We start from the raw sequence: 11877 nt of genomic DNA on the forward strand, positions 1-11877 counted from the left end.
GTGAAATAAACACCGCAGAACTATGTAATATGTTAATGCTTATAATCTATAGCAGTGATCGCATGACTACACGGCAACCCACTAACATGCCACATCCTAGAGCTGCATGTATGTGTCGCCAGATTAATAACATATTTCTTATCTGCTTTGTTCTCATACGTACCATCATATGCCCATATGACTGTCTGAAGGAATCAGGACATATCCCTCCTCTTGTCTATTACTTCTAGGGCTTTTAGTGTAAGCAGTCGCTCCATTCTAGGGGGCATGACCTTCTTTTTTGAAAATTCTCTCATGAGCTTCTTTAGACATTCAAGGAGTTAATAAGGGACTTCTCTTGAAACTTTAGTATCCACCGACCGGCTATACGATTCGGAGATGTTTGATATCAGATGATGGTATCTACACCCCCAAAAATATATGTTTGCCTAATATTTCAGATGTTGTAACATGATCAAGTCATAGGCCTCAGCATTTGCACTCTCAGACTTTGTCATGTACTCATAAAAGTTTGATATAGACAATGCACGTGCAGCTTTCTAATAAAGTTTTGTGAGCGCTGAATTTGTATAGGCATTTTTGAAATTATCGGCAAGGTGTTTCATACAATAGCCTCGCTCACTAGTTGGAAATACTTTTTCAATTGCAGCTTGCAATGCTTTCTAACAATCTAAGACAATAGTCAATGTTGGCAAATCAGGCCTCTCGTCAAACTGCTCATTGAGAAGATTCAAAAACCAAGTCCAACTTGGTGTATTTCCACTCTCAACCACTACATATGCTATAGGAAATATATTTTTATTTGCATCTACTCCAATTGCAACCAATAGTATCACTATGTATCTTCCTTTAAAAAATGTATCATCTAGTCTCATAAGTGGCCTGCAACCATACATAAAACCATACAAACATTGACGATTGCCTATAAACATGCGCTCAAGCGTATCATTTGCTTGAATAATTGTTACGGTTCCAGGGTTAGTGATTCAGATATTAATAAGATACTTGGCGAGATCCTCATTACGCCTTCACATGGCAACCCTCATTTATCTTTTATGCAACCTCTTTGCCCTGCCATGCTTGTTGGTAAGATAGCATAACACAATGATCACATTATATATCATTAATAACATCTCCAGGTGTCAAATTGGGCATATCATTCAAATAGTCTTTGATCTTGCTTGTCACCAAGTGGCTTCAAGAAGCGACTGATGAACCTTACATATTGCGCCAGCACATGAGTACACGTTTACAAAGTTCTTCACCCTGAATAAGTTTGTTATATTAACCTTTCAACAACGCACTTGCCATAAACACCCATCTGCAGTACACATCGTCCATACACGTCTCTCCTCGATTTTTATAAACTTTATATTTAAGTTTGTGATATGGCATAATCAATAAGGTGATTATGGTGTGCATGTATATCATCAAAATCCTAATCATGTCGAAGTAGAACTTCGTAACGGCCAATCCTGAGAGGCTTTCTATCGGATCGATGTCATGGATATGCCGCTCGATTTCTAAATCATGCTCATCTTTTATGCCAATGTCAGCAACACCTTCACTCTGAACTACTTGATCTAGTCGGGTAACTCTGTCGAAAAAAAATATTTAATAACAAGTGAGAATTATCTTAACTCATAAAAAATATTGTCAAATAAAAAAATAATGAATTTCATTGTAAACTTTTTACATGACCAATCTTGATGGACCATTATTGGGCACTGTTGGTGATCGATAATCAATGGAGTCGGACTTAATAGGGCTATTTGATATAGCCATGGCGATGGGAGAAGGCCCCTCCATCAAATTTGCAATATCGTCATCATCATCAATACGTATCATATTACTGTTACTTGATAACCTTCGGTCAATATACCTAATAGTCATGATACTTGGGACATAATTTGATACTTTTGATACGTGCGCTTTTACTTTGTCGAATGATGGGATCCCCCCTACAAAATATAACCATCATGTCCCTACCGTTATAGAAAATACGTCCATCGTTAAAATTCCTCTGGAAAGAACTAACAAAGTGTAAAGTGATTTTCACTCTATTGTCACCGTAATGTTTGATATAGACAATACACGTGCAGCTTTCCAATAAATTTTTGTAAGAGCCAAATTTCTATAGGCATTTTTGAAGTTATCAGCGAGGTGTTTCATATAATAGCCATGCTCATTAGTTGGGAATACTTTTTCAATTGCAGCTTGCAATGCTTTCTAACAATCTAAGACAATAATCAATGTTGGCAAATCAAGCCTCTCGTCAAGCTGCTCATTGAGAAGATCCCGAAACTAAGTGCAACTTGGTGTATTTTCACTCTCAACCACTACATATGCTATAGGAAATATATTTTTATTCGCATCTACCCCAACTACAACCAATAGTATCACTTTGTATATTCCCTTAAAAAATGTCTCATCTAGTCCCATAAGTGACCTGCAACCATACATAAAACCATACAAACATGGACGATTACCTATAAACATGCGTTCAAACCTATCATTTGCTTGAATAACTGTTATGGTTCCAAGGTTAGTGATTTGGATCTTATGAAGGTACTTGGCGAGATCTACGTATACATTCACATGATAACCCTCATTTATCTCTTATGCAACATCTTTACCCTACCACTCTTGTTGGTAAGATAGCATGACACTGTGATCACGTTATATATCATTAATAACATCTCCGGGTGTAAGAATGGGCATATCATTCAAACAGTCTTTGATCTTACTTACCACCCAGTGGCTTCAAGAAAGTGGTTAATGAACCTTACATATTGCGTCAGCACATGAGTGCATTTACAAAGTTATTCACTCTAAAGAATTTTGTTATATTAACCCTCCAACATTGCACTTGCCATAAATACCCATATGCAGCACATATAGCCCATACACATCTTTCCTCGCTTTTTATAAACTTCATATAGAAGTTTTGTGATATGGCATAATTAATAAGGTGATTATGGCATGCATGTGCATCATCAAAATCCTGATCATGTAGAAGTACAACTTCATAACGGTCAATCCTTAGGGGCTTTTTATCGGATTGATGCCGTCGATATGCCACTCGATTTTTAAATCATGCTCATATTTTACACCTATGCCAGCAACACATTTACTCTGAACTACTTGCTTTGGTCGGGTAACTGTGTCAAAAAAAAAAAATGCAGAACAAGTGAGAATTATCCTAACCTATAAAAAATATTGTCAAATAAAAAAATAATGAATTTCATATCAAACTTCTAACATGACCAATCTTGATGGACCATTATCGGGCATTGTTGGTGGTCGACAATCAGTGGAGTCGGACTCAATAGGTCTGTTTGATACAGACATGGCGATATGAGATGGCCCTTCCACCATATTTGCACTGTCGTCATCATCATCAATACGTATCATATTACCGTTACTTAATAACATTGAGTCAATATACCTAATAGTCATGGTACTTGGGGCATAATTTGATACTTTTGATACATGAGCTTTTATTTTGTTGAATGATGGAATCTCCCTAAAAAACATTACCTTCATGTCCCTACCGTCATAAAAAATACGTCCATCATTAGAATTCCTCTTGAAATAACTACTAAAGTATAAAGTGATTTTCACTATGTTGTCACCCATTAATAATTCGTATAAGCCCAATCACTACTAAGAAATTTCAGATGGAAACAAATACAAATAAAAATATTTTGGATCGATGTTTCAAAATATTTATATATAATGAGGAGGTTGCATTATAGAGGAACATTAGGTTGTAATACAAATGCCACAATATAAATACAAATCTAAAACTTATTTATGTAATATTTTAATCAAAAAATTATAATGGCCAACCTAACTACATCAAGTGCTATGGAAAAAACAACATAATATTTTTTATAAAATGTTCCCATAGCACATCCAAGGAAATATAATTAAAGCTAAACGATTTTGATGACATAACTATAAATTAGTGGGTGTGTATATTTGATGCTCATGGATTAGGAAATAGCTCTCAGAGACTTCGTTCAGAGATTGAGAAATAGACGAGATGATAGAAAATGGATAAGTGAGAAGGCGGAGGATAAAGAAGAGAGAGAGAGAAAGAGTGAGATAGAGAAAAGAGGCAAAAGACGAGAGAGGTGGGGTTAGAGAGAGTGGAATGGGAAGATATAGGATTTTATAATATAAAAAAATCATAAAAAGCGTTGGAATACTTTAGAAATAATTTCGCTTGTTTTTATAACTTATAAATCACCCAACAAAATTATTGTACATTTACTACCGTAATATATGTTTGAAAGTATTATGGTAGTTCGAGTACCGTAACAAAGGTTGGAGATTGTTGAGAGAAAGCATATTTGAATTTGAAAGAGATTCTTGAGTGGTCAACATATCTTTGACTTATCTTGGTTTGTTGTAAATATTAGTTGTTACACGTATCCTTGATATACTCAGTTAATGACCCTTATCATTCTCTCAACATAGACCTTACGGTATTCTAAGTATCGTATCAAATGCGCTAAACATTACGGTAGTTAAGTTACTACGGTAATTAAGTTACTGTAATGATGCTTCACGGTAATAGGGCTACTGTGAATGCTATTTTGGTAAAAAAATAATCCTAAAATTGAAAAAAAAAGTTATGGACGAGATTTATGACAGTTAAGATTTTTTTCTCCAATTAAAGTATATTTGTGATAATTTCCCAAAACTCTATAATTATTTATGTTTGATTTGCAATTAATTAATCTTTGCTTAAATCAATCATAAACGATTTATATTTAACTTTGTTTATACTTTTTATAGTTTTATGTTTTACTAGTGATTTTTCTTAATTTATTATTATTATTATTTATTTATTTACAAATATTATTTTTTATCAATTTTATATATCTGTTATTTTTTTGAAGTTTTCTCTCATCTTAATATGCTTCTGTTTTTTGTTGTTCACTGTTTTATTTTTATTTCACTCTTTTTTTATTTTGGACTCCTTCTTCTTGGATTTTTTAGTTTTACTAGTGATTTTTCTTAATTTATTACTATTATTTATTTATGTACAAATATTATTTTTTATCAATTTTATATATCTGTTATTTTTTTGAAGTTTTCTCTCATCTTAATATGCTTCTGTTTTTTGTTGTTCACTGTTTTATTTTTATTTCACTCTTTTTTTATTTTGGACTCTTTCTTCTTGGATTTTTTAGTTCATTAAGCAGCCCGGCCTTGACTTAGGGAAAGTTAACCCAAATTCGCCCAAGTAACTTGGCCTTGGAGCCGAATCCCACGGTGAAGCCAAGAAGTCAAACGTTGATTTCAATGGTCATGTCAATTGGTCAAACACTGATATCCATAGAAGAAGCATTGTATTGAAAATCTTCTGAAAATTGCCTTACAAAAAAAAATTTGAGAACAAAATTCATCACAGCTCCTGAAAAACTGACATGCGTGATTCTTTCAGGAGAATAAGTTTCATTTGTATGAGATGAAAACATGGAAAATTGTTTCCTGAAAGTGTAAAGCATCCATCTTAAAGATATTTCTACATATGCATTCTAGAAAGTGTAAAGCATCCATCTTAAAGATATATGCAAGTAGGTGTTCTATCTAAAACCAACGAAAATTAATGGTCCAAATATTTTCTCACTAAAATTATTATTTTTAGTTTTAAAAATTTATTTATTTTTTCATATTCATGATCTTTATGCTAGAGATTACATATTCTTAAAAATTAATTCTTAAAACCAGTGTTTAAAAAACGCCGAGTTGAACCGGACTCGCCCGGTTTGACTCGGGAATCGCCATGGACGGATCGAATCGGCGAAAAAAACGGAAATCGTCCGGTTTTAGAGAGATCCAGACGATTCTGCACAGTGACTCGCCGATTCACTATACGGAATCGGCGAGTCCCGTATGGAATTTTTTTTTTTTGTTTTATTTTGTAATCCATGATATATTTTTTTGTAATACTTGATTGATTTTTTTGTAATCCATGATCGAATTTATTTTTTATTTTTTTTGTAATCCATGATCGAATTTTTTGTTTTTTTTTTTTTTTTTTGTAACCCATGATAGAATTTTTTGTAATCCATGATCGAATTTTTTTTATTTTTTTATTTTTTGTAAACCCATGATAGAATTTTTTGTAATCCATGATCGAATGTTTTGTAATCCATGATCGAAATGTTTGTTTTTTTTTTGTAATCCACGATCGAAATGTTTGTTTTTTTTTTTGTAATCCATGATCGAATTTTTTGTTTTTTGTTTTTTTTGTAACCCATGATAGAGTTTTTTGTAATCCATGATTAAATTTTTTGTAATCCATGATCGAATTGTTTTTTTCTTTTTTTGTAATCCACGATCGAATTTTTTGTTTTTTTTTGTTTGTTTTTTTTTGTTATCCATGATTGAATTTTATGTAATCCATGATCGAATTTTATGTAATCCATGATCGAATTTTTTGTAATCCATGATTGAATTTTTTGAAAATTTGTGATTTTTTTTTTTTAATCCATGATCGAATTTTTTTTTTTAATCCATGATAGAATTTTTTGAAAATTTGTGATTTTTTTTTTTTAATCCATGATCGAATTTTTTTCTATAATCCATGATAGAATTTTTTGAAAATTTGTGATTTTTTTTTTTTAATCCATGATCGATTTTTTTGAAAATTTGTTAATTTTTTTTTTAATCCATATTATTCAAAGAGAAAATGAGAGAGATGATGATTCTGAGGCCACCCTATCCCAGCCATATTATTCACATATCGAGTCCCAACAGCAACAGTGTAGGGATGAGCACGACAGTGCAGGTGAGCATGAAGGATGACAATCTTCGGGGATTTTAGATTGGGAACACAACAAAACACTAACACTTAGTGATTTGGGAATAGTCAGACGCCTGCTAATATCAATGATTCGTTTTTAGATCGAATCAATGAATTGTTAAAGGAATTCAATCAATGGCACCAGCGTGACCAAGAAGAACAATAACGTCGTCTATCATTTTATTTTTAGATCATATATTACTAATTTTATGCATTATTGTAGTCCATGTATGTTGATATACTTATTCCATGATAATTCTATGTTTATCCTTTTGTGTGATGTAAATTAAATGCTGAATGGCGGTTCATGTAGGGAAAGAACATATTAATATTCGCATATTCATTCAAAAACATGAAAATTCTTAATGGAGTACCCTCATTTCTTATTGAATTCCTAAAAAACAATATTTATAATGAATTTTAATAATTTTTTCGGATTTTTTTTAAGTTTTATTCTGACCGATTCACCCGATTCCCGATCCGAATCGCTGATTAGCCGATCCGGATCAGTTTTTTGAGAACCCAATCCGGGTCACCGATCCTTTTTTTAAACCATTGCTTAAAACCCATCTTAAAAATAAATTTATTAAGAAGACCGCATTTCTACATATGCGGGCTTGGCCGCATAAAAACCGGGTCCACGAAACATTGCACACTAGTTTGAAGTTAACATGTTCATTTGCAGGTCTATTTTTTCATCTACCCTTGACCACTTTGCACAGCTCTATGTGATAATATTGGAACCATTTTTATGGACAATCGAAGGTGCAAATACTTATGTTACTTCACATAAAAATAAAAAGTAGGATGCTAATAGACCAAATGTCTAATCCCCTCTACAAGCCATTTGAGCGGTGACATTTAGTATCTCTTAATTGAATTAAGATCATTTAGTTCATTAGGTAAAGAAGGTTATTTAGTGCTCAGTTGGAGCATTATTGACATTTTTGGAGTGGTACATGTACACAGTGAATAATGCTTTTGCAACTTATTTTTGAAAATATCCCGTTAGGGATATACTTTTTCGAACTCGTTAGGATTTGTTTTTAGAGTAATGATCCTATAAAACCCTCCCACACTCATGTGTGTAGAACCTCAAAGGATCACCATTAAATTTGACACAGATCTCTAAAAAAAGTATCACATGGGTGTAAGACTTGACTTTTTTAGGGGTTTTAAATTAAAGGGTTTTAACTTTTTAGGGATGGACAAAGTTTATAGAAGGCGTCAATTTTATACTATTAAAGCTAGGTGCACATGAAAAATCCTCTAGAAGAGAGTTCTCCAATGTTGGAAAACCTTCCAGTTGATCATCTCAACCTCGCGATGTATAGATTGAGAAAAAAAAGTATTTTAGGCTCTAAAAATAATTCGCTTATAATGAGTTATCTAGACCATCTATTTTTCAAGTTTTTTATAGATTTGCTCGATCAATATCATTTTTAGAATTTTAAATTTCATTACTAGGGATGAATATAGATTTTTAAGCAGCCATTATCAAATTTCAGACATCTAATCTACTTCTGCAAGAAAAATTTAGAGGTATGCCCTACTTCTACAATATCAAGAGGATGACTTATACAATCCTCATCCTTTTAATAAGCTTAGCATTTTTTAAGTTTACCAGGATTTTAGGGGTTGTTTGAAAAAGTAGGCTGAATCCTTAATGAGTTATTGATTTTAGTGGAGATAAAAATATGATTACGAATTTTGTTTGCATTAGGGTTTTTAATTCAATTAGAATTGATATTATTGGGAATTAGTACTTTTAGTTCAATTAGAATTAAGATTATTTGGGTTCTGAGAAAGGCCTTTTATTATAAATGGTTATTCCACCAGTATTTTCAAGGTACACAGCTAAGATTTTTAGGAAAATAGCATTAGAATTGAGAATTACTTGGGATTAGGATTTTTAATTCATTTAATACTAAGATTTATTGAGTTATACATTATTTTCAAAGTGTGTATCCAAGATCTAGAGCACCAAAGTTATACCTCTTTCACGAGAGAAAAGAGGCCCCAACATGCACATCTAAGGGCTCACCTTCGAATGCAATAAAACATGGGGTTCGTATATTTAAGTATGACTTTTTTTTCTCCCTTCTTTAATGTGGGACAAGATATTTAAAATATTTTTTTTTTCCACTTCTATTATTTTAAATAAATGTTATTGTCACTTATTTTCGGAATAGCAGTGGTACGGGTGAGAATGATGGTCACCTTTGCTTTTCAGCCTCAAAATATTATCCTTTTGGATTCTCTTATTTTTTGATGGACACAGTTTTTATGAGTCGTAGGACTTATATATAGATCTACGGCCCCTTTACATAATCAATTTTTGAGATAGATTTTGGACCTACTTTTTTTGGTATATATAATTTTCTAACATGGAGTACACATCCATCTTTAAGATGGACGTGGGATGCCTAAGGGGGCGAAATTGTAAGCATGAGTCCCCTGTCGTTACTTTTTTTTATATGAAGTTTCTATAGGGCCCAGGCTTTATGAGAAGAAAATAAAGCTTCACCTCAAATCCTCATCCCGAAAGTACTTTTGGAAACATAAATCTCTATGATGGCTCTAAAATTAATTTCCAACACCGAAAATAAAATTTCAAACTCAAAATATTAGATAGATCTTGAGGACATATGAACACTAATTTTTAAGGCGAAATGGGTAGTCTAGATAATTTATTATAATACACACTATTTTTAAAGCTTGAAACCCTCTTTTTAATATACAATCATAACACGATGATCCATTTAAAGTTTTTTCAATGCTTGAATTGTAATTTTCAATGAGTTATGAGGTGAGGCTTTACGTATTTTGATAGGGCTGCAGCCTTATCAATCAATTTTTCTTACTTATTATGCATTTACATATAAAAAAGAACGGATTGGTAAAGCTTTAAAATCAACAGGGATTGTGAGAAATACAAGAGTGGTAAAAGGACAACCAAAAAACCCAAAGAGAAGGAGAACACCAATTCATGCTCCCCAAAAAAACTTGATATCTGGTTTAGAATAAGTAGAATATTGGAAATCACGAACAAATTCTGCCAACCATTTCACAGTGGAAAACATGTAAATAATGCTTGGTGTTTGCATTCCAAAAAAACAAAAATAAATTACTTGGTCTTGGGTTCAACATATCGACTTGGGTAAGGGAGATAAGGGTTTGAACTCTCAACTTGTCCCAAAAAGCCAAGAGAAGATGACGTACTCCTTTTTTTCCTTTCTAAGGACATGGACATTGAATGTTATAAAAATGGAAGTACAAAATCTCTGAAAGGAAATTTACATAAAAAATATATTTTATTATAAGAATTTAAAAATACCCTCCTTCCTTTTATATTTGGAATTTTATACTATATTTTTTATACAAAAAAAATCACAATCACCATACGAATTCTGACAGCTTAAAATATGTCATATAATTAAAAAAATTTTATTTTGGTCTTTATGCCAGCCAATGACATACCCCTAACATCCGATTTCATATTTAATTATCGATAATGATTGGAACTTTCTTACACGAAGAGTAAAAATTCCATCCTCCTATACTTTACGCTTAAATCTCATTATTTGAAAGTGATTATTTAATTATATTTTTTATACATCTAATTAAGCTCAAATTCAATACGTCAATACCTCTCATCATCGCACACATGTAAAAATACAAACAAAAAATTAATTAGAAAAAATTAAAAGGCTAAAATACCCTTGAAATTTAAAGGGTATTATAGTAATTTTTTTGGAACCCCTTCCAAGATCATTAGGGTCATTTTAAAAGTTTCTAAATTCCCTTTGTTATGTTTTGGGAACGAGGAGCAATCATAGGCATTTGAATAATTTGAATGCTAAGCCCTCCTCATTATAAATATACACTATCTAGTATATTTAGTATCAGTAATAAAGAACAACTAGAGATATTTTTGTCATTTGACAGCCTAATATACAAATGACAAAAATATCCTAATAATTCCTCATTGCTAATACTAAACAGCGTATTTCTTATTTCTTATTTGTAACGCATGACAACTAAGGGAATTTTCATCATTCAAATGGGGCTTTATGGGGTCAAAAATATCGAAATACCCATTATTATTCCTCATTCCCGATACCAAAATAGGGCAATTTGGAGATTTTTTTTAGAAAGTACTTCATCAAAATGCCAAAAAAAAAAAAAATTAAATGTTAATAGGGATGATTTGACCCCTTAAATGATCTCTTAAGGGTTCCAACTAAAATTAAAATGGGCGCTCTTGACAAGTGCGAATTGAGTCAAATATAAAATATAGATAATTATTTTGAAAATCTAATTAATCATGATAATTGAATAAAAAATCTCTTTATTGTCACCCGTTCACTTTTTAGCGTTTAGATTTTAAGCTTTTTTATAATGTTAATTTAAAGTCGTTGAGATAATGAAGGACACAACACAGACAAAAAGGAGAAGCATAAAGATACAACCAATAATGAGAAGAAAAGATCATGGATGAGCAGTCACCTCTGTAACCAAAGAAAAGGGGAGAAAACTATCTGCTTCCCCTAAAACAAAAAAGCAAACCTCACCCAAAATGGGCAGACTCTCCTTGTATAATCACTGTCTCAAATTCCTGAGAGAACCTTTTAACACCCTTCTTTAAGGCCAAAACTTATGTGCCATTGGCACCCCACCAATGAAGCTTGCCTTGATAAGTCCATATTACCTATCCCTGGTGGTCTCTCATCAGCCCCATAACCAGCTACCTTGCCATTGAGTCTCAACTTTCAAACCATTCCAAATATCCTACAGTCACTTTGTAAGAATAGGCGATTGTTAGTTTCCTCATCCTCTCTACATATTAATCAAGATCATCCCTCTACGTCTTCAGTTGTTCAATGGATAGAGTTTATCTCGACCCGCTAACCAGAGGATCTATTGGTCTATTTTTATTTTTATTTTTAATATTTCAAATAAACATCCATTTATTAATGATGATATCCAACAGACAAGAGTGGCAAAACAAAATTCGTGTAACCAACTGCAAATAGTTGGAATAAAGTTGACAA

The sequence above is a fragment of the Amborella trichopoda genome, chromosome 6, assembly GCF_054954075.1.
Source record: "Amborella trichopoda isolate Santa Cruz 75 chromosome 6, AtrichopodaSantaCruz75HAP2 v2.0, whole genome shotgun sequence".
NCBI classification, from domain to species: domain Eukaryota; kingdom Viridiplantae; phylum Streptophyta; class Magnoliopsida; order Amborellales; family Amborellaceae; genus Amborella; species Amborella trichopoda.